Raw genomic sequence first — 25,725 nt, 5'->3', positions numbered from 1 at the left:
GTGATTCAATTAGAATATAGGAAAAGAAAACTCCCATTTCTTTTCTTATCTTTGGATGAATCCCTTGAATTTAAGATCGATGAGTCTTTTGTATCTTGAGTCCAAGTGTGAGTAGATCTATGTGAGACTTATCTCATGCCCAAAAAAATTCTTCACACAATTCCAAGAAAAGATTTTCTACACACTTGGCAACACATATTAGCACACATAAAGGAAACAGAGAAATACAATAGGTGAAAGAAACTAAATATTCCTCTTAAAATCAATTATTATTTTTCACTCCTGAAATACTACTCTAAATCAAAGATATATGCAAGATAACTTGCACATACCAATCCAAAATGAATGGTAATAGAAGCTAATATAATCCAAATGCATAAGAAATTGAAGCACAAAAAAAATAATTGGAAAGAGATCACCTCATGATAGAAAGATAACACCACCAATGATACCCCAAAATCTTTGTTTTATTAGCAAAAGCAAGTATACAAATTGATAGAGTTTCCTCAAGCCCAATAGCTCATAACATGAATACATAGTGAGAAGCTAATGCTCACTTAAATAGAATAATGGGAGAAAATCCCAATGAGATAACCATATGAAAAGTGGATTTGGAGAGCCAAGTGTATCCTTACACAAATTGAATTCCTTGAGTTGGCCTAACATATCTCCTCCATGAAAATCGAACACTCCATTTGTTAAGACAAGTAATGCCAAGTGTGAAGCAAGAGAGAGTTATCTCTCATGTGATCTCAACCATATAGACAAATGATTCCATATCTCCTCATTCCATGCATTGAACCTTTAATCAAGGTATGTGCGGCCCTCCTTGGAGAAAGCGTAGATCCTCTTCTTGAGTGTAGATGTCATGTGTATGCGACAAGTGGAGTTAGAGTGGAGACAAGTCTCCAATAAACTTTCAATTAAATATTCCATCAAGATATTCCCCCATGTGCATTTACGTCCAAAAAAATAAATTTTCCAAGTCACCAAATCGAATTCCATTTTTGTGGCAAAGAATTCACATGGAGTTATTTGTTTCTCTCCATTTATTTAATTTATAGCTAATTTATTTCCACATTTTTCGCTAAACGTAGGAAAAGTGGATTTTGAGGGTCTAGAACTTATTTTTTACTCCTGAAAGTGTGTCATAGTATAAAGTTGAGGGTCAGAGGTGTAATATTGAGCACACATACACCATACAAATTCTATATACATCACTTATTACATTTTACATTAGAATTTATTGAAATTTCCAGCCTACAAGAAATTTAAAAAATTAAAAAATGACCCCTAGATCTATTCAAATTCCATGAATTTTTTTGAGTAATCTAGTATGGTAATTTACAATGACTTTAGACATAAGGACTCACCCAAGGCCTCACCATCAAGCTGCACTCTAGCTTTGGGGTTATGCTTGGAGTGAAAAACTCAATTAATTATTAAGTCCTCAAGAGTACCTAATAATTAACCAAGTAAAAAAAAAACTCCTAGAGTAAACTCACTTGATGATAATGTCCCAAGTTACCCTAGGTCTGTTTCATGACTCAATTCATCACACTAATATCACTTTTACATCATCCCTACAAGGTTTGTGGAATCTAAGTACAACATGAGAAGAACAAATTATAGTTGAAAAACTCTAATGATATAGGAACTCTAATGGTACATGAAACCTCTCACATATCTTCGGGAATGGAGTCTTCAAAAATTTTAGGTGCAACTTCAGCTATCAACATCACTGACCCTAAGGATTTGGAAGCATATGAAGATATGGGTACGAAGGCCAAGTTGATCATCCTAGATGGTGTCAAGGATTCTTTGAAACTTCATTTGTTGGGGAATAACACTACCCATGAAATGTGGAAAGCTCTTCAAGATCTTCATTAGAATATAATACAATCCAAATGCATAATAAATTTAAGTACAATAAAAATAATTGGAAATAGATCACCTCATGATAGAACGATAACACCACCAATGATACCCCAAATTCTTTGTTTTATTAGCAAAAGCAAGGATACAAATTGGCAAAGTTTCCTCAAGCCCAAAACTCATAACATGAATGCATAGTGAGAGTTTAATTCCCACTTAAATAGAAGTGGGTTTTGAGGGTCTAGAACTTATTTTTTACCCCTCAAAATGTACCATAGTAAAATTTGAGGGTGAGACGTGTAATTTTGAGCACACATACCCCATACAACTTCTATATACATCAATTATTACATTTTACATTGAAAATTTATTCAAATTTTCATCTTGTGGGAAATTTAAAAAATTAAAAAAATGACCCCTAAACCTATTCAATTTCCATGAAATTTTTTGAGTGATATAGTATGGTAATATAAAATGACTCTAGACATTAGGAATCACCCTAGGCCTCTCCATCAAGACGCACTCTAGCTTTGAGGTTATGCTTAGAGGAAAAAAATCAATTAACTATTAAGTCTTTGAAAGTACCTAATAATTAACCAAGTAAAAAATAACCTCGCAGAGTAAACTCACTTGATGACAATGTCCCAAGTTACTCAAGCCTGTTACATAACTCAATTCATCACACTAACATCACTTTACATCATCCCCGCAGGGCTTGTGGAATCTGAGTACAACATGAGAAGAAGATGAGAATAAGAAATTAGAGCTAAAAAACTTTAATGACATACGAACTCTGATATTACATGAAACCTATGACATATCTTCAGGCATGGAGTCTTCAAAAAATTTAGGTGCGACTTTAGTGGTCAATATTTGGCTCCATGTAGGGAGGTGTGTTGGATAGGCAGTGATAACAGGCAAGGACATGGAATCTGCATTTACAAACAAAAGGCATATATCAGCAATGTCCGTTGAAAAAATTATTATATAGAATCAAATTCTAACATGTTGAAAATAAAGAACTACTATAAATGGAATTTTTTTCTAAGAGCATAAAATAAAACTACTGCAATAGAAAAAATGACAAAGATCAAGGTTATAAATACAATACAAAGATGCCACATGCCCTCAAATGTTTTTGGTGAAATCCATCTTGAGAACCTGCCTACTCATAGGTAGATCCATAAGTTTTTTCTCTGATGTGCCTTGTCCGATCCTGACTGTATTGGGACTTTGAATTTCCCTAATATTAACCTATTTATGGCCATCAGATATACTAAGCCCTTTCCTTTTCCTTATTCAATTATTGATGTTTTGAGGCTTGATCCTGCTCAAAACTGGTGATCTATTTTTCATGTCCTTTTTCTTTTTTCACTTTTTTCTTCTCTTCTTGGTTAGCTATGGTGGTGATGATGATGTATCTATTGTCAATTATTTTGCCTTGTCTTGAAAATGTTATGATAGAAGATTCCAAGTACCCAATCTTTTTGTGGTATGCCTAAACTCTTCATTATGAAGTTGTTCTATCAAGGGTGGTATTAAAATTCGTCAATACTGCATCACTTCCTGGCTTGTATGATCCATAGATAATTTCATTGTTGGGTTTCCTTTGATCCTCAACATGATATTGTCACCTAACTCCCGATCAAGCCTAACAAAGGTATTATTGTGCATGGGGATGGTGGCATATGATACGTCCATCTGAAGGCTACCACCTAAATCTGATGCCCATTTCCTTGATAGGAGAATTCCCCATGCATCAGGCAGATCTATCACAACAATATCCATAATCATTGTTCTGTCTCGGTATGCTTCTAGGAAAACCTGTAAATCTTTAATTATCCCACACACTTAAATTCTTTTGGAACACATTGAGCATGTTGTGATAGGGCCTAGATACCCTTAAGTTCATTTGCTCCATGAATTTCTTGGTCATGACATTTGATGAAGCCCCCGAATCTAGCATGCAGTTGTGTAAAAGATGATTATTCACTATTAAATAAATAAAAAATGATTGATGATCTTCGTTCCTCACATAACAATTCATACTTTTCAATATAGTATATTCATATTTTGGTTCATCATTAGGTGTTTATTCCATTTGAGTAACTACAATGGAACTTAGTAACTTTTCTGTTTGAGATGGTATCTTCAAAAGCTCTGTCACCGGGATGGAAACCTTTGCGTTATTCACCCAATCGCCCAAGTCAAAATTTAATTCTTACGTAGGAGGGGAAAAATTCTATAATTATTCTAAATTTGTATATTCCTTCTCTGATAATTCATCCCCTTGTGTTTTTCCATAGCAAGAATCTATCCAGATGTAGGTTTTTCCCCAAAACTCTTAGTGACGTTATCAAAATTTGTAATTATATTATCAACCCCAAGATTATTAGGCCTATGATCAAACTCCTGATTTATTTCAATGGTCTTAACTTGATATTCCATAGAGAACATATTGATTTGACCACTTGTTCCCACATGCTCACTTCCTAACATGCCACTTTCCATGATTCTCCTTATGTAGGGACATGTGGCCTATTCATGAATCTCATCACATGGCCTACAATAAGGGGGAATTTGATCTACCATTTTGGTGGACTCTAATGGATTTGGAGGCATATGATCTTGTATAGGGTCCTTGTTCTTTTTCCATCTATCATTGGGCCTTAGTTGGAGTCTTTGTACTCGTGATCTTTCCATGATCACCAACCTATTTTGCATGCCTTGCATTTCTTTAGTGTGATCTGCTTCCATGGTTTTGATGAGGTAGGTTAACTCTCTTATAGGATCATGCGAAATTTATTCCTTGGCCTTCCCTTTGGAATCTTGAGGCTTTGATGTGCCTCTACTATAACTAGAAACTTGTGACTTTCCTGATTCATTTCTAGCCTTTTCCATGTCACGGGATTCACTTTGAGCTACATTCATTAGGGGAATTTTGAGGTCTAAAATGGGCCTCCTAAGAAAAATGTACAAACAAAATAAACTTTATAAGAACCAATAGGATTCAAGATGATGATGTCAACCATGGGGGATGATTCACCATTTTTGGAGTAAAAGGTAAAAAAATTAAAAAATAATAAAAATACTTTTTCAACTCTTATTTTAAACTTACCTCCCTAAGTTTTACTCAAATTTTGAGTGGGAGTACCTTTTGGATGCAAAATTTAATTCCTCATTCAAGGAGCACCCACGTTGTATACTTTCAATGGACCCTGCTACATGAAAAATGAAAAATACATGAAAAAACATGATTGCAATCACATTTTTCATGTATTTCCCATATTTTGTGTAGCAGGGTCCATCAAAGGTATGCAACATGGTACTCATTGGATGAGGAATCAAATTATGCATCCAACGAGTGTTTCCGCTCAAAATTTGAGTAAACTCATAGGGAGATAAGTTGAAAATACGAGTTGAAAAATAGTTTTTCTTTTTTTTTCCCTCTAAAATTTGATGATGCAATCTAATATTATTTTATTATTTCCACTATTATTTTATTATTTCCTTAGGAAGCCCATTTTAGATCTCAAAACTCCCCTAATGTAGATTTCCAGGTTTTTTCTTCTCAGCTCATAAGATGTGTTCGCACCAAAAACATCTAAATAAGAGCACAATATTTTTTTTTCAAGATGCATACTCTTCACCAAGGCATTAAATCTCTTGTTAAACTCTTCCATAGTTTCATTATCATTCTTCTTGATAAAGATAATGGTGTTATTCATGTGCCTAGGCTTCTTTCTTTCCAAACTTATCCAGAAAGGCACTAACGATGGCTTGCAAAAAGTCATAAGAGTTAGGAGGTCGCTCAATGAACCAATCAAGAGAATCCTCTTCTAAGGAGAGGACAAAGGGTTTCATCTTTACAACCTCATGGTTAGTAGTGTTACACCACTTAGTAATGCAAACATTGAATTTCTTAACATGTGATGTAACACTAATGACATTGTTACCTTGAAAGGAAGATAACTTTTCAATAGCCTTATCAAGGATATTGTGAGGATAGTAATTAATGTTAGTAAATTTACAAGGACTATAAACATCATTCATGATGTCTTGTTGTACTTGTCCTTGGAAAATCAAATGAATATTAGAAATAGCCTCTTCCCCAAGATTAGCAAGAAGTCGACTATAAGAGAGTCTATTTAACCTCGCTCTAAAAACCCTTTCAAGATCAAGAGTGGGGCTAACTAGACCACTTGGATATCTCTTAATAGAAACTCTTATGGAATGTTATTCAACTGGTGTTGCCACTTGAGCAGGAATCTAACTCTAAAAATACAAAAATAAAAAAATAAAAAGTTAGTCGATTTCCAAGTACAAGAGGACTTGTCCCCGACAACGATGCCAAAAGAATGTTGTCACCTCGCTTGCACACCTAGTATAGTCTAGGAGAAATCATCAACCCCACAAGATGTGACTTGGTGGAAACCTAAGAGATGGAGCTATCATCTATTCCCAAGTCTCTCTATTAAATATCTCTCCTAGTTGAGCTAAGGGGGGTGTCCCTAATGAAAAGTTAGATGAAATGTGAGTTTTCTAGGAGACTAAGGTAAGTGGAAGGATTTTCAAAAATAACTTGTTTCCAAAGACATGAGAAAGTAAATAAACATACATGAGAAATATTCAAAAATTCACTTAAAGATAAAGGAAATAGACTAGTGCTTTAAAGAAATAGTTGCTCAAGATAAATGACAAATACTTAATCAAGATGGAAAATGGAAAAATGTTAGATAAAATATAAATATAGAATATCACTTGCAAGATACAAATTTCACTTATATGGAATTCTCAAAGAAATATAATAACATTCATGATCATAAGCACATGTAATAGTAATTTGAAGGAAAATAACCTACAAATGAAATTCAATGGATGCCAAGTATTACTTGAAAAATATGAGTAGATATGCACTTGCTAAAGGGAATAATCAACAACAATAGATAATTTCATCAATGAGACATGAGATCATTCATTACAACAAGTACATGAAATAAAAAAAACTTGCAAGTAAATTTGAAATGCTCTAAAGTAATTAAATTAGAATGATGTGCAAAATAACTAAGGTGAGATGCGATTATCTTGGTTAATATTAGTCTATATGCCTATTTTAGGTGAGAGATTCTCCCTCTAACCTCTTACCAAGGGGTAAATATTGGGGTGATCTACAAAGAAGAGGGGCAGATGAGACATTTGCCCTCGTTAATGATACCATTCTCTTAATCCTTACAAACCATGTGTGTCACACACTTCACAAATGCAGGGTCACACACTTTACCTACTTCGTACAAAATGGAAGAAATCAAGAAAAATCTTTGTCCTATTATGTCTATACAACCAAACTTATGCTTGGAGGTAAAAATTTAAAGGGTGCAATTCTAAACTAGAATGCATAGTATGAGATGATCATGTTATTGTTTCCCAAGAGATTTTAATGAGATAAAATTCTTTAAGTGTCTAATGTATCTAAATGGGAACAATATATGGAAATTATGATCAACTCACAAGCTTTGTAAAAGTAAATCACGTGTGAATAGAAATTCACAGGTGGCCCAAAATTTGCAATTTTGCTCCAAGTAAATGAAAAATGTTTCAAAAGATATATCAATGAACAATATGATTACGATAATATTAAGCACAAGTTGACATAAAATGGTGAAGCATGTATCAACAAAGCATATGTAGAAAAATTCTAAGCAAATAAAATATAGCCAAAAGTGAAATGCTTTCTTGTGATATGTTGTAGCAAATAAAATGAGCTGCCCAAAAAATTTGTAAATATTGTAGCTTAAACAACCATGAAAGTAAATTTGCCCAACATAAGAGATTTAACAAATGGAAATAGCAAACTTGATTGCAAAATTGAGAGATTGTGAGTGTTATGTGCTAATACTATGATTTAAACCATGCATAAGTTAAATTAGATTAACAAGAGAAAATCATACAAGTTAGAAACTACTTAAAGAATCAATCCACCCAAAAGAGAAGTCCTCCTTCTAAATAAGGAGGTGGGATGCCATGGGAGAATTCCCAAGCTCCCTCAAGAAAAATGAACTTTTTATTAGGTGTGTTACAAAGGAATGAGAGCCTCTCTAGGCCTCAAAGAACCTCAAGGAAGTCTTTACAATAAGATACTTTAACTATAGACTTTCCTTGATGAAAACTCAACACAAATGAGGCCTAAGAAAGCCTTTTTGAAATCTGAAAATTACATACAAATTTCAGACTTGAAATAAGGAGGGAAAAACTTGAAAATGTATAAGTTAAACCTCTCCTAAAACCCACAGCCTAGAGATAAAAAAAAGCAACCTTGTAAAGAACTAGGCCTAGCCAAGGATGGGCCTCAAAAGGGCTTACGGCCTTGCTACAAAGTTGTCCAACAAATGCACGGGGTCTTGCAAAGAAAAAAATAGTAGTTTCTGGAAGAATCTCTCCTCCAACTTGATGCCAAAGTGAACTTGAGTTGCTGCTCAAAGGGCTGCAAAACAAATTAGGAAATTAGTGGAGAGAACATGCAAGCAAAACAAATAATAATACACAACTAGTATACAAAACTAAACCAAGTCATGGGAGTGAAACTCCATGCTTGTCTAGTCTAGGAAAATGCTCTAATTAGCTCATATAACCATTGAAAAGCTCTAGATTTGGATCAAATGAAGTATGAAATTTGAATTATAAGTGATTCAAGTAGAATATGGGAAAAGAGAACTCCCATTTCTTTGCTTCTCTTTGGATGAAGCCCTTGAAGTTAAGATCGATGAGTCTTTCGTATCTTGAGTCTGGGAGTGAGTTGATCTATGTGAGACTTCTCCCACGCCCAAAAGAATCCTTCACACAATTCCAAGAAAATATTTTCTACACACTTGGCAACAAATATTAGCACACATAAAGGAAATAGAGCAATACAATGGGTGAAAGAAACTAAAGATTCCTCCAAAAATCAATTAGTATTTCTCACTCCTAGAATACTACTCTAAATCAAAGATATATGCAAGATAGCTTGCACATATCAATCCACAATGAATGGAAATAGAAGCTAATACAATCCAAATGCATAAGAAATTGAAGCACAATAAAAATAATTGGAAAGAGATCACCTCATGATAGAAAGATAACACCACTAATAATACCTCAAAGTCTTTGTTTTAAAGCAACCATATAAATTGGTAGAGTTTCGTCAAGCCCAATAGCTCATAACATGAATACATAGTGAGAACATAATGCTCACTTAAATAGAAGAATGGAATAAAATCCCAATGAGAGAACCATATGACAAGTGGAGTTGGAGAATATCCCAAGGAAAAATCAAACTCTATAGTGGAGATTCAAGTGTATCTCCATGCAAATTTAATTCCTTGAGCTGACCCAACATATCTCCTTCAAGAAAATAAAACTATCCATGTGTGAAGACAATGAATGCCAAGTGTGAAACAAGAGAGAGTTAACTCTCATGTGATTTCAACCATCAATCTAAATGATGCCACACCTCCTCATGCTATGCATTGAACCTCCAATAAATTAATGTGTGGGCCTGTCGAGGCAAATTAATTACCTATCATTTAATTGTCAACCCGAGGGTTTTGTAAAACTTGCGAAGCATGTGTGCACTATATATGCTAGAAATTAACTTTCAATTTAGATCAATCTAACTATGAAACCAAATAATGAGAAACCAAATTCACCTATTCTAATTCAACACTCAATTCAAAAGAAATTATAGTACAGAGCGCGAAATTGAAATCTTAATCCTTCAATCTTGCAAGAACTAAAAAGCACACCACTCTTTCAGAAATGAAATAAAAAACAATCATTCTTAACCTCTCACATAGGAAAAGATATGAAAGCAAATAAAAATAAATGCTCTTAACTTCTAGGTAGAAAGAAAATAAAAACAATCACTCTTAAACTCTCACACAAGAAAAGATATGAAAGCAAATAAAAACAATGCTCTCAACTTCTAGGTAGAAAGCAAATAAAGACAATCACTCTCAACCTCTCACATAGGCAAAGATATGAAATAAATAAATCTTAATCTATGAAACTAATAAATCTTAATCTATGAAAAACAATAAATCTCACACATTGTAGGTGGTCAATCTAAAAGCATGAGAGATGGCAAGTTGAGAGGCTCCAAATGCAAGCATAACCAAATCAAGGTGAACATCACTCATGAGCATGGTGCCAAAACCAAATTCTATATTCAAAACATGAGCTTTTCCCCAACTTTACACATGCCTTTCAAAGAAAAAGGCTCTCCTATTTATACAAAAACATAAGAATCTACCTCATTAATGGAGGTCTATTATTCTCTCCCTAGATCCCTAGAAAATCTCATACAGTTACAACTCAAATAGGTAATGATGAGACACATATCCTCTTTGACCTTTATCCAAATCTTCTTCCATATCTTGAAGATAATTCGAATTTGAGAATTGGAGGACACATGAGGGTGCCTTGGAAGCTTCCAAATGACCTACACATGTCATGAAACTCAAGCCACTTTTAAGTATTAACAAGTATATGTCATTTTTCTAAGTTTTAGCCATTTAATTCACTTATAATACTAGAAATTATTAACTTTTGAAAAACACAAAGGTAACCCATATAATTATGAAAATGGAGGCTAATGAAAGGTTACATGGTCATGGAGTTGTGACATGTGAGTGAAATGGTGGTGATAAAGGTGAAAGTGGATGATATTTTGAATACATTTTGGAGACTCTACATTCCCCCCAACTAACGTTATTGCATGTCCTCATGCAATCTACTGCATTTCTTAGTCATGATTTGCTTTTGAATGAGCTTGGCTTATATCATATGTCCTTAAACTTTGCATTTGATAGTATTTGACAATTTTATTCGTTTTGCAAAGTATTCCTTGTCATACATTCAATTGCAACATGTTTGGTTGGTTCTCGTGTGACAACCAAATCTTAATTGGTATTGGTTCTTATGTTCCAATACCTTTTTTCTTTTTCTTTTTTTGCAGCGAGATTCATTGAACATGTTTAAGAATGCATAAATCAGCCATATAATATGTTCATCATTTAGGCATTTTGTTGCAAATCACACAACTTTTGAACCATGATGGAATCATAATTATTAGGACAAGTATATTAGGATGAAATGAAGTGAAATGGAATGAAGTGATATGGATGTGATAATAAATGGATGTCTCTTTCCCCCAACTAAAGGTGTTTACAATTTTTTTCAAATGAGAAAGGAAACATGGTGAAGTATTTTCCAAAAATTATAACTTCAGTATTCAAGGAATTCTATGATTAATAGCTAGAAAATAACATACCTTTGCTTACCTAGGAAGTGGACAAGCTGTGCATATGTAGAGAAGTTGTAACTGTTGCTGGATCATGGAATAGAATGTAGAATTTTATCGGCTTCTTCATTGCATAAATAATGGATGAGGTGGTGAAAGTGGATTCTTTATTGTTGTTGCTAAATCTGTTGTATCTGCTGCAAAATCTTGAATGATATAGTCTTCACCTACTACAAAACCCGATGGTACAATTCTAGTCATGCGAATGAATGTGTTGCTATCGAGCATGAAGAGAAGTCATTGGATTACCAGCTATTGATGAATGTCATTAACCAATGCAAGGCAAAATCTCCATTAATGTCAATGAGTGCCAAGGTACCGAAGTACATCTTGCAAAGTGCGAATAGATGAGCTGATGTCGAGCCACTTGCAAGATCCAAAGATCAAGTGACATTGATGTATTCCCATGATTGTCAGCGAGAGAACTTGTCATTAATGCATACAAGCCTCAAGGTACTAATAAAGACTCTAACCCTGAACCTAGATAATGTGCTGATGTCGATAGGAAAAGACTTGTTAGAAGGGAGGCCTTAATGAATCCTCCATCATCTAACGCAAGTATGAAATGATGATTTTGAAAGGACTATGAATGAAAAATTTTGCAGTGGATCAAGGTTTATTTAATGGAAAAGAAAATTACAAGAGGGTAAACAAGCGAACAGAAAGAAAAATGACAAATCAACATGTAAGCAAGCTAAATGTCTCTATTAATGGGTTAATGAATGGAAATTATGGAAAATGTGAATGGAAAATGTAAGTGGAAAACATGTGACTCTTTGCAAGGAAAATGGTGATGACGATGCTTAGTGAAAATGCTTGGATAGTTTGTGAGTTTGGAGAGGAAAAATGATGGCATTTATGGATGATAGAAATGGATTTAATTGGTTCATGTCTCTTGAAATTGGTCATAGAAAACCAATCGTGCACAAATTGGCCTCCTTCAATTCTCTGATTGTCCTGGAACCTGAAAATAAACATGGCACTAACATTGCAATAAAACGTAAGTGTGTTCAAAGAGAAGTGATCAATTTCTTTTTGATACATATGAAAAATTTGCATAATTAACAAGTTCATGACGTATCTTCATTTCAAATGGTTAGTCTAATTTCACAATTGCGATAATAAATCCAATTTCTAAAAAAAACAATTTCCTCAATTTATGTTTGAATCATAGAATTTCATAAAGATAAAGAAATATTATTTGCGAATGCTTAATGATTCCTACAAAACAATGCTCAATCAATCTTGCAGATAAAATGCCTTCATAGTTCTTCTTCTTTCCAGCATCATGCTTGGAAACATAATCATTAGACAAAACAAATAAATTTTGATCATGATTTTCTGATTAGAATGCATTATTGACAAGTAGATCATTGAGTTAAATACATAGCTGCAAAATTGTGGTTCAACTGCATAATTGTGTAGTTTCTGTAGCTAAAATCCTGAACAGACAGTTAAGTACACACAACTATGTATTTTTGTTATGAACAAATGACCAGTCCAATCTTCAAATTGATCAATGCCTCTTTCAGAAAAAATGGCAAATATATATATATATATATATATATATATATATATATATATATATATATATATATATATATATATATATATATATATATATATATATATATATATATATATATATATATATATAATTTTAATTTTTTATTTCTTGCTTCCACAGGTGTGTAAGTGAATCATCTCAAAAGTTCCATTTTTTTCTTTTTCTCCTTTTTTTACTTTGCTCCAATCATGAATTGAATTTCACATCAATTTTTATGACAATTTTCCATGGCAATTTTCTTTTTATTTTTTTAAATAAAAAATAAACTAATGAAATATTTACAAAATTTAAAAAGTGAAATAGATGTACACAAAAGAAAAACATAACAAAAAAACATATATACAAACTAAAATATACATACAAACAAACATAACAAAACCTATAAATGTACAAATGTTATAAAAACACTTCATTAAAAAACAATGATGATAAAAACAAATATTATACAAAACATACAAAAATTATACATATAAAACATTAAAACAATATTCCACTAACATCAAAATATGCATATACGAAAAAATTAATATGAAATTTTCCATGGTTAAAAATGAAAATTCAAAGCATTGCAAGTGAATATGTGAACTGATATGAACTAATACATGGTTTTGACTCGGTAACAACACTGATACGTGGTTTAGCAGCAGCATATTCCGGAGTCAAGTGCTGGTGCTGTGTATAAAATTCATAGCCGTTTTTTTTGCTGAAGCTACTCTCATTTCAACACCACCACATATTTCTGATGGACTCAATCAAACTTGATTTGTTTCCACGATTTGCAGGATCAAGGCAGTAAGTAAAAATTATTTTTCCACGTAACCTGGAAAATAAGGCTCTAAAGAACCTGGAATATCTCCGAATTGGTTACAAATTTCAGAAAATCGCTCCTGGGTAATGTAATTAACCCTGTTCTAAGAAAAACCCACGTTTTATTTTTCTGATATTAGCTTTCATTTGACCAGAAAACATGTTTCAAAAATGACATTTTTAAGTTTGTTATGCATTTCCTCTGCAAGTATTGCACTTGGGCTTTCTGGGTTTGTGGTCTCATTCAATGCTAATGCTGCTCCTATCCTATCTGGCTGGGTAGAGAAAGTTTCTGTACTCCAGGCTTTGTGATTTCATGTATGCATTGTTGAGGTCTAGTAAGGAGTCGCCCAGTCATGAACAAATTGAAGAATGTCTTGCAGGAAATTTATGTCGGTGCACAGGTTACAGGCCGATTCTTTGATGCTTTCCGTATTTTTTTCAAAACCGATAATACCTTGTACAGTTACAATGCTTCTACAAATACATCTAGAGATGCAAAGGTCATTTTCCCTTCAACAGGAAAACCTTGTGACTGCGGGGAAAGGGTTAGCAATGAAAGCAAGGACATTGGAACTTCTCGTCCTGTCTATAAGCCGCTTTCATTTAGTGAAGTTGATGGGAGTTTTTATGGTAATCGCGAGTTCATTTTCCCACCAGAGCTTTTATCGAGAAAGCCTCACCCTTTATATTTGACAGGTCCAAGAGATATGGCCTGGTTTCGTCCATTGAAGCTCCAGGATGTTTTAGATTTGAAATCAAGGTTTCCTGATGCAAAGTTGGTGATTGGCAATACGGAAGTTGGTATAGAAACAAGGTTTAAAAGCATCCATTATCAAGTTATGATTGCAGTTACTCATGTACCTGAGCTAAATATTTTGAGAGTCAAAGAGGATGGCCTGGAGATAGGTGCATCGGTTATTTGACTGAACTTGTAGATACTTTTAAAACAGTGTATTGCACAACATGATGCACATGAGACATCAGCATGCTCAAGCTTTGTGGAACAACTGAGATGGTTTGCTGGAAGCCAAATACGCAACCTATTCAAGCAAGATTTTTTTATTCCTTTTTATTAAATGATGATTTTTGGATTTTGATTTTTAAGCTAATGCAATTGAATTTATTTATTTATTTTTTTACAGGTCACATGAGAACTTAAATTGTCAATGTCTCACTTCTCTTGAAAAAAGAATTGATAATTTTTATTAAAAATTTACATTTCCTTTATTCAAAAACATGATTTTTTTTTTTATGTTATTTTGTTTTATTGAAAATCTAACATGTTTTTTTTTTTAATTAAAACATGATTTTTTTATTGAAAATATTTTTGTGAGATTAATGAAAAAAATGCAAGAAAATAAATATAATTCTAAAATATTTTAAAGTCTAAAAACTTAAAAAAAAAAAAAGCAATCAAGAACTTTAAAAAAAATGCAATTATACTTGATTTTATTTTTCCTATTTTATCTACTTGAAAGAAATTTATTTATTTATTTTTCAAGTATATGAATATTTCCAATGGAGCCATTTACGAATTAAATGTTCTAAAATGTTCATATCCAAATTTGCGAAAAGTACATGATTGTGTATGAGGACATGAGAATTCATTTTGACCTTTAGATTTTCCTCAAAGATCTCTTGAAGAACGGATGAATGTCATGGTGCAATCACATTTCGATACCATTCTTCAACATAGTCCTTGTGCTCCAAAGAATGTTTGATCTGCATTCTAGATCCTTTGTCCATAAATGGTTAATATCAATTTTTTTTTTTTATATTTTTTATAAAAATGATATGCAGCTAAATGATTTATGCATCTACATGCTTTAATCATGCATCTAGGAAAAAACTAAAAATTGAACTCTAGACTAAAAGCTAGTTCTTATGGACACTTCCCCGACAACGGTGCCAAAATGTTGAGGCAAACTAATTACCTATCATTTAATTGTCAACCTAGGGGATTCGTAAAACTTGCAAAGCATGCGTGCACTATATATGCTAGAAATTAACTTTCAATTTAGATCAATCTAACTATGAAACCAAATAATGAGAAATCAAATTCACCTATTCTAATTCAACACTCAATTCAAAAGAAATTATAGTACAGAGAGTGGAATTGAAATCTGAATCCTTCAATCTTGCAGGAACTAAAAAGGGCACTACTCTTTCAGAAATGAAAGCAAAAACAATCATTCTTGACCTCTCACATAGGAAACTATATGAAAGCAAATAAAAACAAATGCTCTTAACTTCTAGGTAGAAAGCAAATAAAAATAATCTCTTAACCTCTCACACAGGAAAAGATATGAAAGAAAATAAAAAAAATTCTCTTAACTTCTAGGTAGAAATCAAATAAAGACAATCACTCTTAACCTCTCACACAGGAAAAGATATGAAAGAAATAAATCTTAATCTATGAAACTAATAAATATTAATCTATGAAAAACAATAAATCTCACACATTGTAGGTGGCCAATCCAAAAGCATGAGAGATGGCAAGTTGAGAGGCTCCAAATGCAAGCATAACCAAATCAAGGTGAACATCACTCATGAGCATGGTGCCAAATCCAAATTCTATATTCAAAACATGAGCATTTCCCCAAATTTACACATGCATTTCAAAGGAGAAGGCTCTCCTATTTATACAAAAACATAAGAAGCTACCTCATTAATGGAGGCCTATTATTCTCTCCCTAGATCCCTAGAAAATCTTATATAGTTACAACTCAATTAGGTAATGATGAGACACATATCCTTTTTGACCTTTATCCAAATCTTCTTCCATATCTTGAAGATAATTCGAATTTGAGCATTGGAGGCCACATGAGGGTGCCTTGGAAGCTTCCAAATGACCTACACATGTCATGAAATGTAAGCCACTTTTAAGTATTAACAAGTATATGTCATTTTTCTAAGTTTTAACCATTTAATTCACTTATAATGCTAGAAATTATTAACTTTTGAAAAACACAAAGGTAACCCATATAATTATGAAAATGGAGGCTAATGAAAGGTTACATGGTCATGGAGTTGTGACATGTGAGTGAAATGGTGGTGATAAATGTGAAAGTGGATGATATTTCGAATACATTTTGGAGACTCTACAAGGTCTCCTTAGAGAATGTGTATATCCTCTTCTTGAGTGTAGTTCCCATGTGTATGTGACAAGTAGAGTTAGAGTGGAGACAAGTCTCCAACAAACTCTCAAATAAATATTCCATTAAGATATTACTCAATGTGCATTTACCTCCAAAAAATTTGATTTGCCAAGTCACCAAATCAAATTACACTTTTGTAGCAAAGAATTCACATGGATTTATTTGTTTCTCTCCATTTATTTAATTTATGGGCTAATTTGAGGGTAAAGAGTCAATATATTAGTGTTTGCAGGCGTGGGATCAACCATGGCAGTTGTGAGCGTTGGCGTCAAGAGGTCTGATCTTCGCGGGGAGAAACCCTTCAGGGTTTTGCAAGTTTTCTTCAAAACCTATTTAATAAAAATGGCGGATGCGTCAGACATCCCTTCTGCTGTGGAATCGAATGTTAATACGCCGATTGAGAAGTCATCAGAGCTTCTTGCTCCAGAGACCGTGGATTCTCCTGTGGACAATGTGACGCCTACTCGATATCGGCTCTTCAACCGCCAGAAAACCATTCATGAAGTCTTAGGCGGAGGAATGATCGCTGATCTGATCAAGTTTAAAAACCCCAGATCCGCCATTGATCAATCAAATCGGGCTCTCAATAGACAGATCGGCCATGATCTTGCAGGTCTGACACCCCGGATGGACAATCGCCATGGCAGATCTGCTCTCGGAAGCACAAGAAGCCCTGACACTAGGTCTAGGAACTTCATTGACTCTTTTCAGATCCAAATTTCTCAGCCTATAGGTAGAACCATCCTGCAATGGGTCAATTCTTCAAATATGGTGTTGGATCTCAAACTGGATCTAGAACAGTAGATCGGGATCCCTTCAGGCCTTCAGAGACTTCTCTTTCAAGGTAAACAACTTGAAGACCTTCTTCCCCTCTCTTCTTACAGCATTACTAGGAACAGCTCTTTGGTGGTAACCCTTCGTCTGAGAGGAGGTGCAGCGGGACAATCATCCTCTGCTCGTCCCTTCTCATACAAAGATGTTGTACACTCTGAGAACCCCAAACCCCCGGAGGCCCTTAAACCCAAGCCCTTTTTGGTTGATAAGATAGAAGAAGTTCCCTCTGTTGAACTCAACCATGAAGATCTTGCAACCCAACTTCAAGAATTTGCAGAAAGAGCCATCATTTGCATATTTAACGGACTGTGGCCGCGATCTCAGGATCTCTATGCATGGATCCATGCAAACTGGACTCATCATTGTAAGATCAGTTTTTGTTCAAAAGGTTACTTCATTGTTCTATTTGATAATAGTAAGCATTATGGAAAGGCCTTAGAAGAAGGCCCTTGGTTCATGGGAAATGCAGGGCTCTTCTTAACTCCTTGGCTCCCAGATTTTGATCCAGCAACTGCAGTCATTACCAGGACACCTGTATGGATCAGGCTTCCAAACTTACCTGCCCACCTATGGCATACTCGTGTTTATAGAGCTATAGGCAACACCTTGGGCAGTTTCATGATGGGAGATCTCTGGCGGGAAACCAAAGGTCTCTACTCATATGCTAGAATATGTGTGGAGTTAGATTTGAGCAAAGGACTTCCAGACCAAATCAATCTCAAGATAAACGACTTTGTCTGGTCCCAGACGCTGGATTACGAAAATACTGCTTTCTGTTGCCACCATTGCCACCAATCAGGGCATTTGCAGAACGCCTGCCCATCTCGCTCGGCAAAAAAGAATAAGGATAACCTCTCCAAGCCCAAGTCCAAACGATGGGCCCCTTGCTCTCCACCTCCAGTCATGGACTCTGATTCCTCCAGCTCTGAAGATGAAGGTAGTGATGCGGAAATGGATCAAGCCCCTCATTCTGTGGTCCCTTCCACCGTTGGTCCGGCACAATCCTCCGATACAGCCACCGCTCAGAAACGCGTCCATTTGACCTCCTCCTCTGATTCAGAAAAGGAGGGCTCCCCTGTGGAGAACCCCAATCTTCAAGTTGTTATTGCTCATTCACCACACGACGGTTGGGTCGAAGTCAAAAAAAGGAAAGGGAAAAAGCTTCGTGTTGAGGCTTCTACCCATTCTGGATAGAAGTCAGTCTTTTCTTGCTTCCAGCCATATATTGTAGCTTCTTACTTGTTTCACTTCTTCTCCAGAACCAAGGTTGATAGTCCCATCATTTCCGGTTGCCGGTTCTCTGTCTCTCTTGAATGTATCTTCTTGTACCATATTTTTTATTAATAGATTTAGTCCAATTCAGAAGAAAAAAAAATTTATGGGCTAATTTATTTCCACATTTTATAATAAACTTAGAAAAATTGGGTTTTGAGGGTCTAGAACCTATTTTTTACCCATAAAAGTGTGTCATAGTAGAAATTTGAGGGTGAGAGGTGTATTTTTAGCACACAAACCCCATACAACTTATCTAGAAATCACTTATTACATTTTACATTCAGAATTTATTCAAATTTTTGCCCTGCGAGAAATTTAAATAGTTAAAAAATGACACCTAGACCTATTCAAATTCCACGAAGCTTTTTAAGTGATCTAGTATGGTAATATAAAATGACTCTAGACATTAGGACTCATACAAGGCCTCTCTATCAAGCCACACTCCGACTTTGGGTTATGTGTGGATGAAAACACTCAATTAATTATTAAGTCCTCAAACGTACCTACTAATTAACCAAGTTAAAAAAACCTCCTAGAGTAAACTCGCTTGATGACAATGCCCCATGGTACCTAGTCCTATTACATGACTCAACTCATCACACTAGCATCACTTTACAACATCCCCGCAGGGCTTGTGGAATCTGAGTACAACATGAGAAGAAGATGAGAAGAAGAAATTAGAGTTAAAAAGCTCTAATGATATAAGAACTCTAATGGTACATGAAACCTCTGCATATCTTTAGGCATGGAGCCTTAAAAAAATTAGATGTGACTACTGTGGACTATATGAATAACCCTAAGGATTTCAAAGCATATGAAGAGATGGATACGAAGGCCAAGTTGATCATCCTAGATGGTGTGAAGGATTCTTTGATACCTCATCTGTCGGGGAAGAACACTGCCCATGAGATGCAAAAATATCTTTAGGATCTGTTCTAGAATAAGAACGAGAATCGACTGTTGGTATTAAAGGGAAATTTGAAGGCCACAAAGTTGGTAGAGGGAGAAGGAGTGACTTTATATCTGACAAGATTGTCTCATGTTCGAGATAAGTGTGCTGCCATCGGTGAGATTATTATATATTCTTAGATGGTAAGGATTCCTTTGAAGGGGTTTATTGACAAATGGAAGTCATTCATCAAAGGGAACGTTTCTAGAGAGAAGTTTCTAGACAAGAACAAGTTTTGGGATGACATCATTCAGGAGGAGTTGCAAGATTAGGATATTCATCCGAGGAAGAAGGCTTTTGATGATGTGGCACTTGCAGCAAGAATGAAGGGAAATCAAAAGAAGGACTTGAATTTGTTAAAGTGTTTCAACTATGGCAAGTATAGTCATTATTTGATAAATGTATAAAGAAGAAGCAAGGAGATGATGAGAATAAGAAGGGGAAGTATGTTGTAGGTGTCACCACTTCTACTGAGATATATGATCTTTCCAAGAGATTGGAGAGTGAGGATTTTGCATTGATCTCTCATTTCTATAAGTGTTCAATCGATGAGGTTGTGTGGTACATGGATAGTGGTGCGTTGAAGCATATGATAGGTTCGCTGAATGTATTTGAGACTCTAGTAGAGTGGGACTGGAAGTTTCACATGATGGTGGGCGACAAAATTCAGAAGGAGAGAAGAGGGTTTGGTGTTGTGTAATTCAGGATGGAGTCAGGTTATATGATGAGAGTTTAGGATGTAATGTTTGTACTAGAGCTTAGATATAACGTATTGTCTTAGTGATTGAGAAGAAGGGTTTTGACATGATTTTCTAGGATGGGAAAACGAAGCTCGGGCCCAAAGGCTCTAGCTCTGGTGGGGTGATCATTGGAGTTAGAGAGCATGGTCTATACAGGTTGATGGGAAATCATATAGATCATGAGAAGCAGAAGTAGGAGAAGGTCCAAGTTCTAGAGGTTTAGAGGGAGCAGATTTCTAGTGGAGATTTTTAGGTTCAGAGAGAAAATGTGTAGACCAAGAAGAGTGCGTAGTCAGTCGGGAGCAACGGTGCTTGTATAACTAGAAAGAAGGAGCCATGGGATGGCCTAAAAACATTTCAAGAGAAGAAGAATCAAGAGGCTTCTTGTGGAAATGGCACTTCCGATAAGGGTGTAGTTCATGCTTCAGGGTACGCTAAAGTGGTGGGCGCCAAGAGTTGGGCTAGTGTCTCCAACAGTGATAGCGATGAAGAGTTACTTCCTAGTCTTATAAGTATCTCCCTCGCTAAGAGTGAGTGTTTATATTGGTAGCTTGGGAGGTACTCCAAACCCTAGGATATAATGTTGTGGAAGAATTGGCACCATAAAAGGGCTTTGTGGGCTAAGAATCCAAGCATGGGGTTTTGTACTCAAAGGAGCAGGCATGAAACCAAGATGAGTTTTGATGACTTGGAACTTGGAGATGATAGATCACCCTTAAAGGAGAAAGGGTCTACTGCACTAATAGAGCCCTTGTCAAAGTTGAGATATGAATTTTTATGGTTTTGCAAAGAAGGTTTCATGTAGGCTCAACATGAAATAAGCCCCCAAGGGCTAGTCATTGCACACCCTAGAGAGACATATAAAAAGGTGATAGGAGAGATCTCATTTGAGACATCCTAAGAGAAAACGTCAAAGAAGAAACATCTATGTGGTTGTAGAGTCCTAGAACTGCTTTATCTTGACATCCTTTTTGTCCATATTTACCTCCTTTTTCCTACCATTATCATACAAATAAATGCAGCAAACATAAGGTTTTGACAAGGTGAACATTCATATGTCCTATTTTTCATATTTTTTCAATATGCCTTATTTTCCTATTAAATTTTACATGCAGCTACAGAATTGATCTAATTCTGCAGCTAATCCACAAATCTGTAGCCACTTCCATTGTTGATAGGGTTCGAGTGCGCCAACTCAGCAAAGGAGTATATGGGTAGATAGGGAATGATCCTCTCATGTATTTCTTCCTATTTACTTGAGCTAATTCACCAGGATATCTGCACTATAAAATGGTCAACCATGGCGGTCAACAGCAGGACAACACGTTGGAACAGAGTCTGAATTTTAAGAGATTTCGGCGATTTCCTTTTCAATAGAAAATCGACAAATAAGTGGTATGATCTAGTTTTGATAAGGACTATAATGAAGTCCTGTAGGCTTAAATATCTCATATTGTTAAAAATAACTCTATAAAAACACTGGAAGCTCTGTGAAATGCGTGTGCCACCATATGTAATTTGAGCATCCCGTAGAACTCTTTTTCACTCAATGAAAAGTTCTTATTTCATATATTTTATGTGTTGTTGATCTAAGGCGACTGACTGTCTCATGGAGAAACCCTACGCGTAGATCAAGTCTCTGATTCACAGTAATTAGATTTTCATTTTCAATTATTATTTCATATATTTAATTCATGAATGCCCTATTTTCATGTTTTTAAGATGCAATTCAATGAAGATCGTGGCTAGATTCACTTTAGTGATTTCAGTATCATTCATTTCATTTGCTTAATACTTAGTATAAATTCAGTAATTCTATTTCATTCATTTTCCTAGCACAACTTAAGTGATTTAATAGCTCAATAATTTCGTTTCTATTTTGATTTTTGCATTGAAATAAAGTTGCAGTAGATAAGAGTGGTAGTCTTTCTCAGCTTCTAAATTCAAACACATTTTATTTCCAAGTTGATAAATTAGGATTTTCTTTATGTCATTTCATGCTTTCATAGTCAGCTTTGTTTAGCTGCAGCATAAAAATCCAAAAACAATTGATAAGTTGAAAGGAAGATTAACATAACACATCTATTGAAAAATGTTAAAATCATTATCCAATTGTTCTAAAAACTCAATTCAATCAAAACTAATTCTATATATAACATTTAGGATAATCAATTAACAATAAAATCTTAGGAATAACATCCTAGTATAGATAATAACATCACCTCAACACTAATTATAGAGTTTCACATTAACTTAGATAACGATAACCTTAATGACATAAAAGACTTCTAGCACATACCGTGCACTTGCAGTTCATCAGTTCACCTACCCTAGTCGATAATTTATGCTTACAATTTTCAACATTAAATTGACTAAACATTTTGGCGTTGTTGCCGGGGAAGTGAAAATAGAAGTTAAAAAAATCGAATAAAAACATGACATGCATAGGGAAAGAGACTCTAGAGGTAGATTTGTAGGACGAGGAAGAAGCTTAATTCCCACAACTCCACTCACTCCACCATGAATTCGAAGTTCCACACCACCCATTCAAACTCGAATTCCATCCATAGGCCAAAAAAGACTTCCTGAAGTCTTAAGATCTAAAATCCAATCCAGAACTTCACCTACTTCATCTACTGAGGCTATAATCGAAGTAGAAGAAGATCCTACATCCCCAACTACAAGAGTAGTTTTTCTATCTTCCACTGGTGAACAAATTCTAGGAGAAGAATTAGAAATTCCCAGTGAAGAAGAGGAACAAGAAACTCATCTTGATTATCCATTGATAGAGGAACTAGAAGAATTAGAAGATCCTTACATTAGTTCTGAAGAATCCATCATGGTTGAAGAAGGAGAAGGAGAGGTACACAATGTCAATGGTGAACAACATAGGATTGGAGGAGGAGGTAGAGGTAGAGGAGGAGGTGGAGATAGAGGCAGAGGAAGAGGTAGAGGTGGAGGAGATCGAGACCCTTTTGGATTTCCTATCTTTGATGAGGATACAACCCTCACAATGAAGAATATTTCATCTTATATTCTTCCTAATTCCATGGAAAAAGAAGTGAAGAACCAGAGATAGTTCTCTTTGAATTTGAAGTATTATGCAGATCATATGACTATCTACATGATGCTCAAAAATTAAAATTGTTCCCTGCTACCTTAAAGGATTCAGCATTGAAATGGTTCATGAGTCTAGGAATGAATACTATAAGGACATGGGCACAAATGAAAAAAACACTATTAGAGAAATATAGGGACTACTGTATGCCTCACAAGATTAGGGACGAAGTCTTCAAAATGACACAAAAAGAAGATGAGAACCTTGAAGACTCAGTCGAGAGATTTGTTTATAATCTTAAAAGGGCAAAAATGGATAGTCTAGATGAGGAAACTTTGAAAGCCCTCCTACTCAAATCTATCAGAGATGAGTGGATTGATCTCCTTAACTTGACAGGAAAAGGAGATATTTCTCAATTACCATTTGCAAATATTTGTGATCTATGTGTACATATCTTAAGGGGTAAAGCACGAACTAGAAAAAATCCTAGGGATCCTCTCTCATCAAGAATCAATAAATCTGCAGTTGGGTAAGTCAATAGGGCAGAATTATGAAGCTTGTTTGATACTTTTAAGACAAATATTTTAGGGAGTCTTAGTGAACAAATTGACACTCTTAAAATACAAAACAAGCAAAAGGCTGAAAATGTTGCATTATCCATCTTTTGTCCCAGGTGTAGAAAGAAGCATGCTCTGAGAGAATGTCCTTTAGACTTAAAAACCATAGAAACTTGTGCCATATGTGTAGATAACCATGATACTAAAGAATGTCCTTCTCTACCAAGTCTTAAGGCTATATTTAATGATAAAGGAATACTAGAACAAGTAGACCCTCTTTGTTTTATTGCCAAACGACCACGACAGAACTCTCAAGCAAATCAACCATAAGGATTTAAATCAAACAATTTTCTCAGTCTTCACAAAGTAATTGGAATCCATCTTGGCAGCCTTGGGCTCAGCCACAATCACAATCTTGGAATCAAGGATGGAAAAATCCTTATGGGGCTTATGCTCAATATCAACAATATTCACCATCCTATCCTAATTTCCCACCACAATTCTTACCTCAATCTAATCAAATTCCTCAAGCTAATCAATTACCTCAAGTTCAAATCCAAAATCAAAATCCACAGCTCTCCCTACCATTTGCACAAAAACCAAATCAATTACCTGCTCAACCACTTCTGAATCCAAATAATAAAATGTCACAACCTGTTTACAATATGGAAGGGAAAAATCCTCAAACCTATGTAATAACTCCACTAGATCTAAATAATGTTCAATTAAGATCTGGTAGAGTATTACAAAGAAAACCCCCTATTGTCATTCAGGAAGCAAGGAAAAATATTCAAAAAGATAAAAACAAATTTGAAAGAGGAGAAATCTCTCTTCCTTAGAAAGGAAATAATCAAACAGAGAATGTTCCTATAATTTCTGATGATACTCCTATTATAGAAAAACCCTCAATATCCATTAAACCACCTTTTCCTGAATGGTTGAAAATTGATGAAGGAGTAGAAAAACAAATCACATTGCCTGATTATGATATGCTGGATGAATTAAAAAATGTTTGTATAAAAATTCCTTTATTGCAAGCCATAAAAGAAATACCAATTTTTGCAAAAACAATCAAGGAATTGATTACTCAAAGATCAGGAAGAAAAAAAAAGAGATAAAAATAATTCAATTAGTTGGGAAAATTGCAGGCATCATGATGGGGAAAGAAACAATACAAAAATATCTAGATCCAAGGAGCGCCATTGTGAAAATTCATATCAATGGAATTGAAATACCAAACACACTGATTGATCTAGGAGTAACCATAAACATAATGAGTAAACAAATCATGGATTCACTAAGGCTTCCTAATCTTCAATACACACCAACATTGTTGCAATTAGCAGATAGGTCTATAATTAAACCTGATGGTGTGTTAGAAGATGTTTATGTATCCTTAGATTCTTGGGAATATCCTGTCAACTTCATGGTTTTAACACCCAAGAATAATTTAGGAGGACACCCATTAATCCTAGGAAGACCTTGCTTAGCTACAATTGTTGCTTTCATTCGTTGTAGATCAGGTGACATGTTTATCTTAGATGGAAGTTCGACAAATAAATTTA

General features: G+C 34.8%; 1 pseudogene; it reads left to right on the top strand.

Annotated features, from left to right (window-relative positions):
- Positions 1-13,902: 13,902 nt before the first annotated feature.
- On the top strand, positions 13,903-14,665 carry LOC149236708 (xanthine dehydrogenase 2 pseudogene; annotated as a pseudogene).
- Positions 14,666-25,725: the final 11,060 nt, after the last annotated feature.

Source organism: Pinus tabuliformis, chromosome 8 (assembly GCF_031772625.1).
Source record: "Pinus tabuliformis cultivar Carrire ecotype Pingquan chromosome 8, CPIR1, whole genome shotgun sequence".
In the NCBI taxonomy this organism is placed as follows: domain Eukaryota; kingdom Viridiplantae; phylum Streptophyta; class Pinopsida; order Pinales; family Pinaceae; genus Pinus; species Pinus tabuliformis.
Note: the sequence above shows the minus strand (reverse complement) of the source record. Positions and strands in the feature narration are given on the sequence as shown.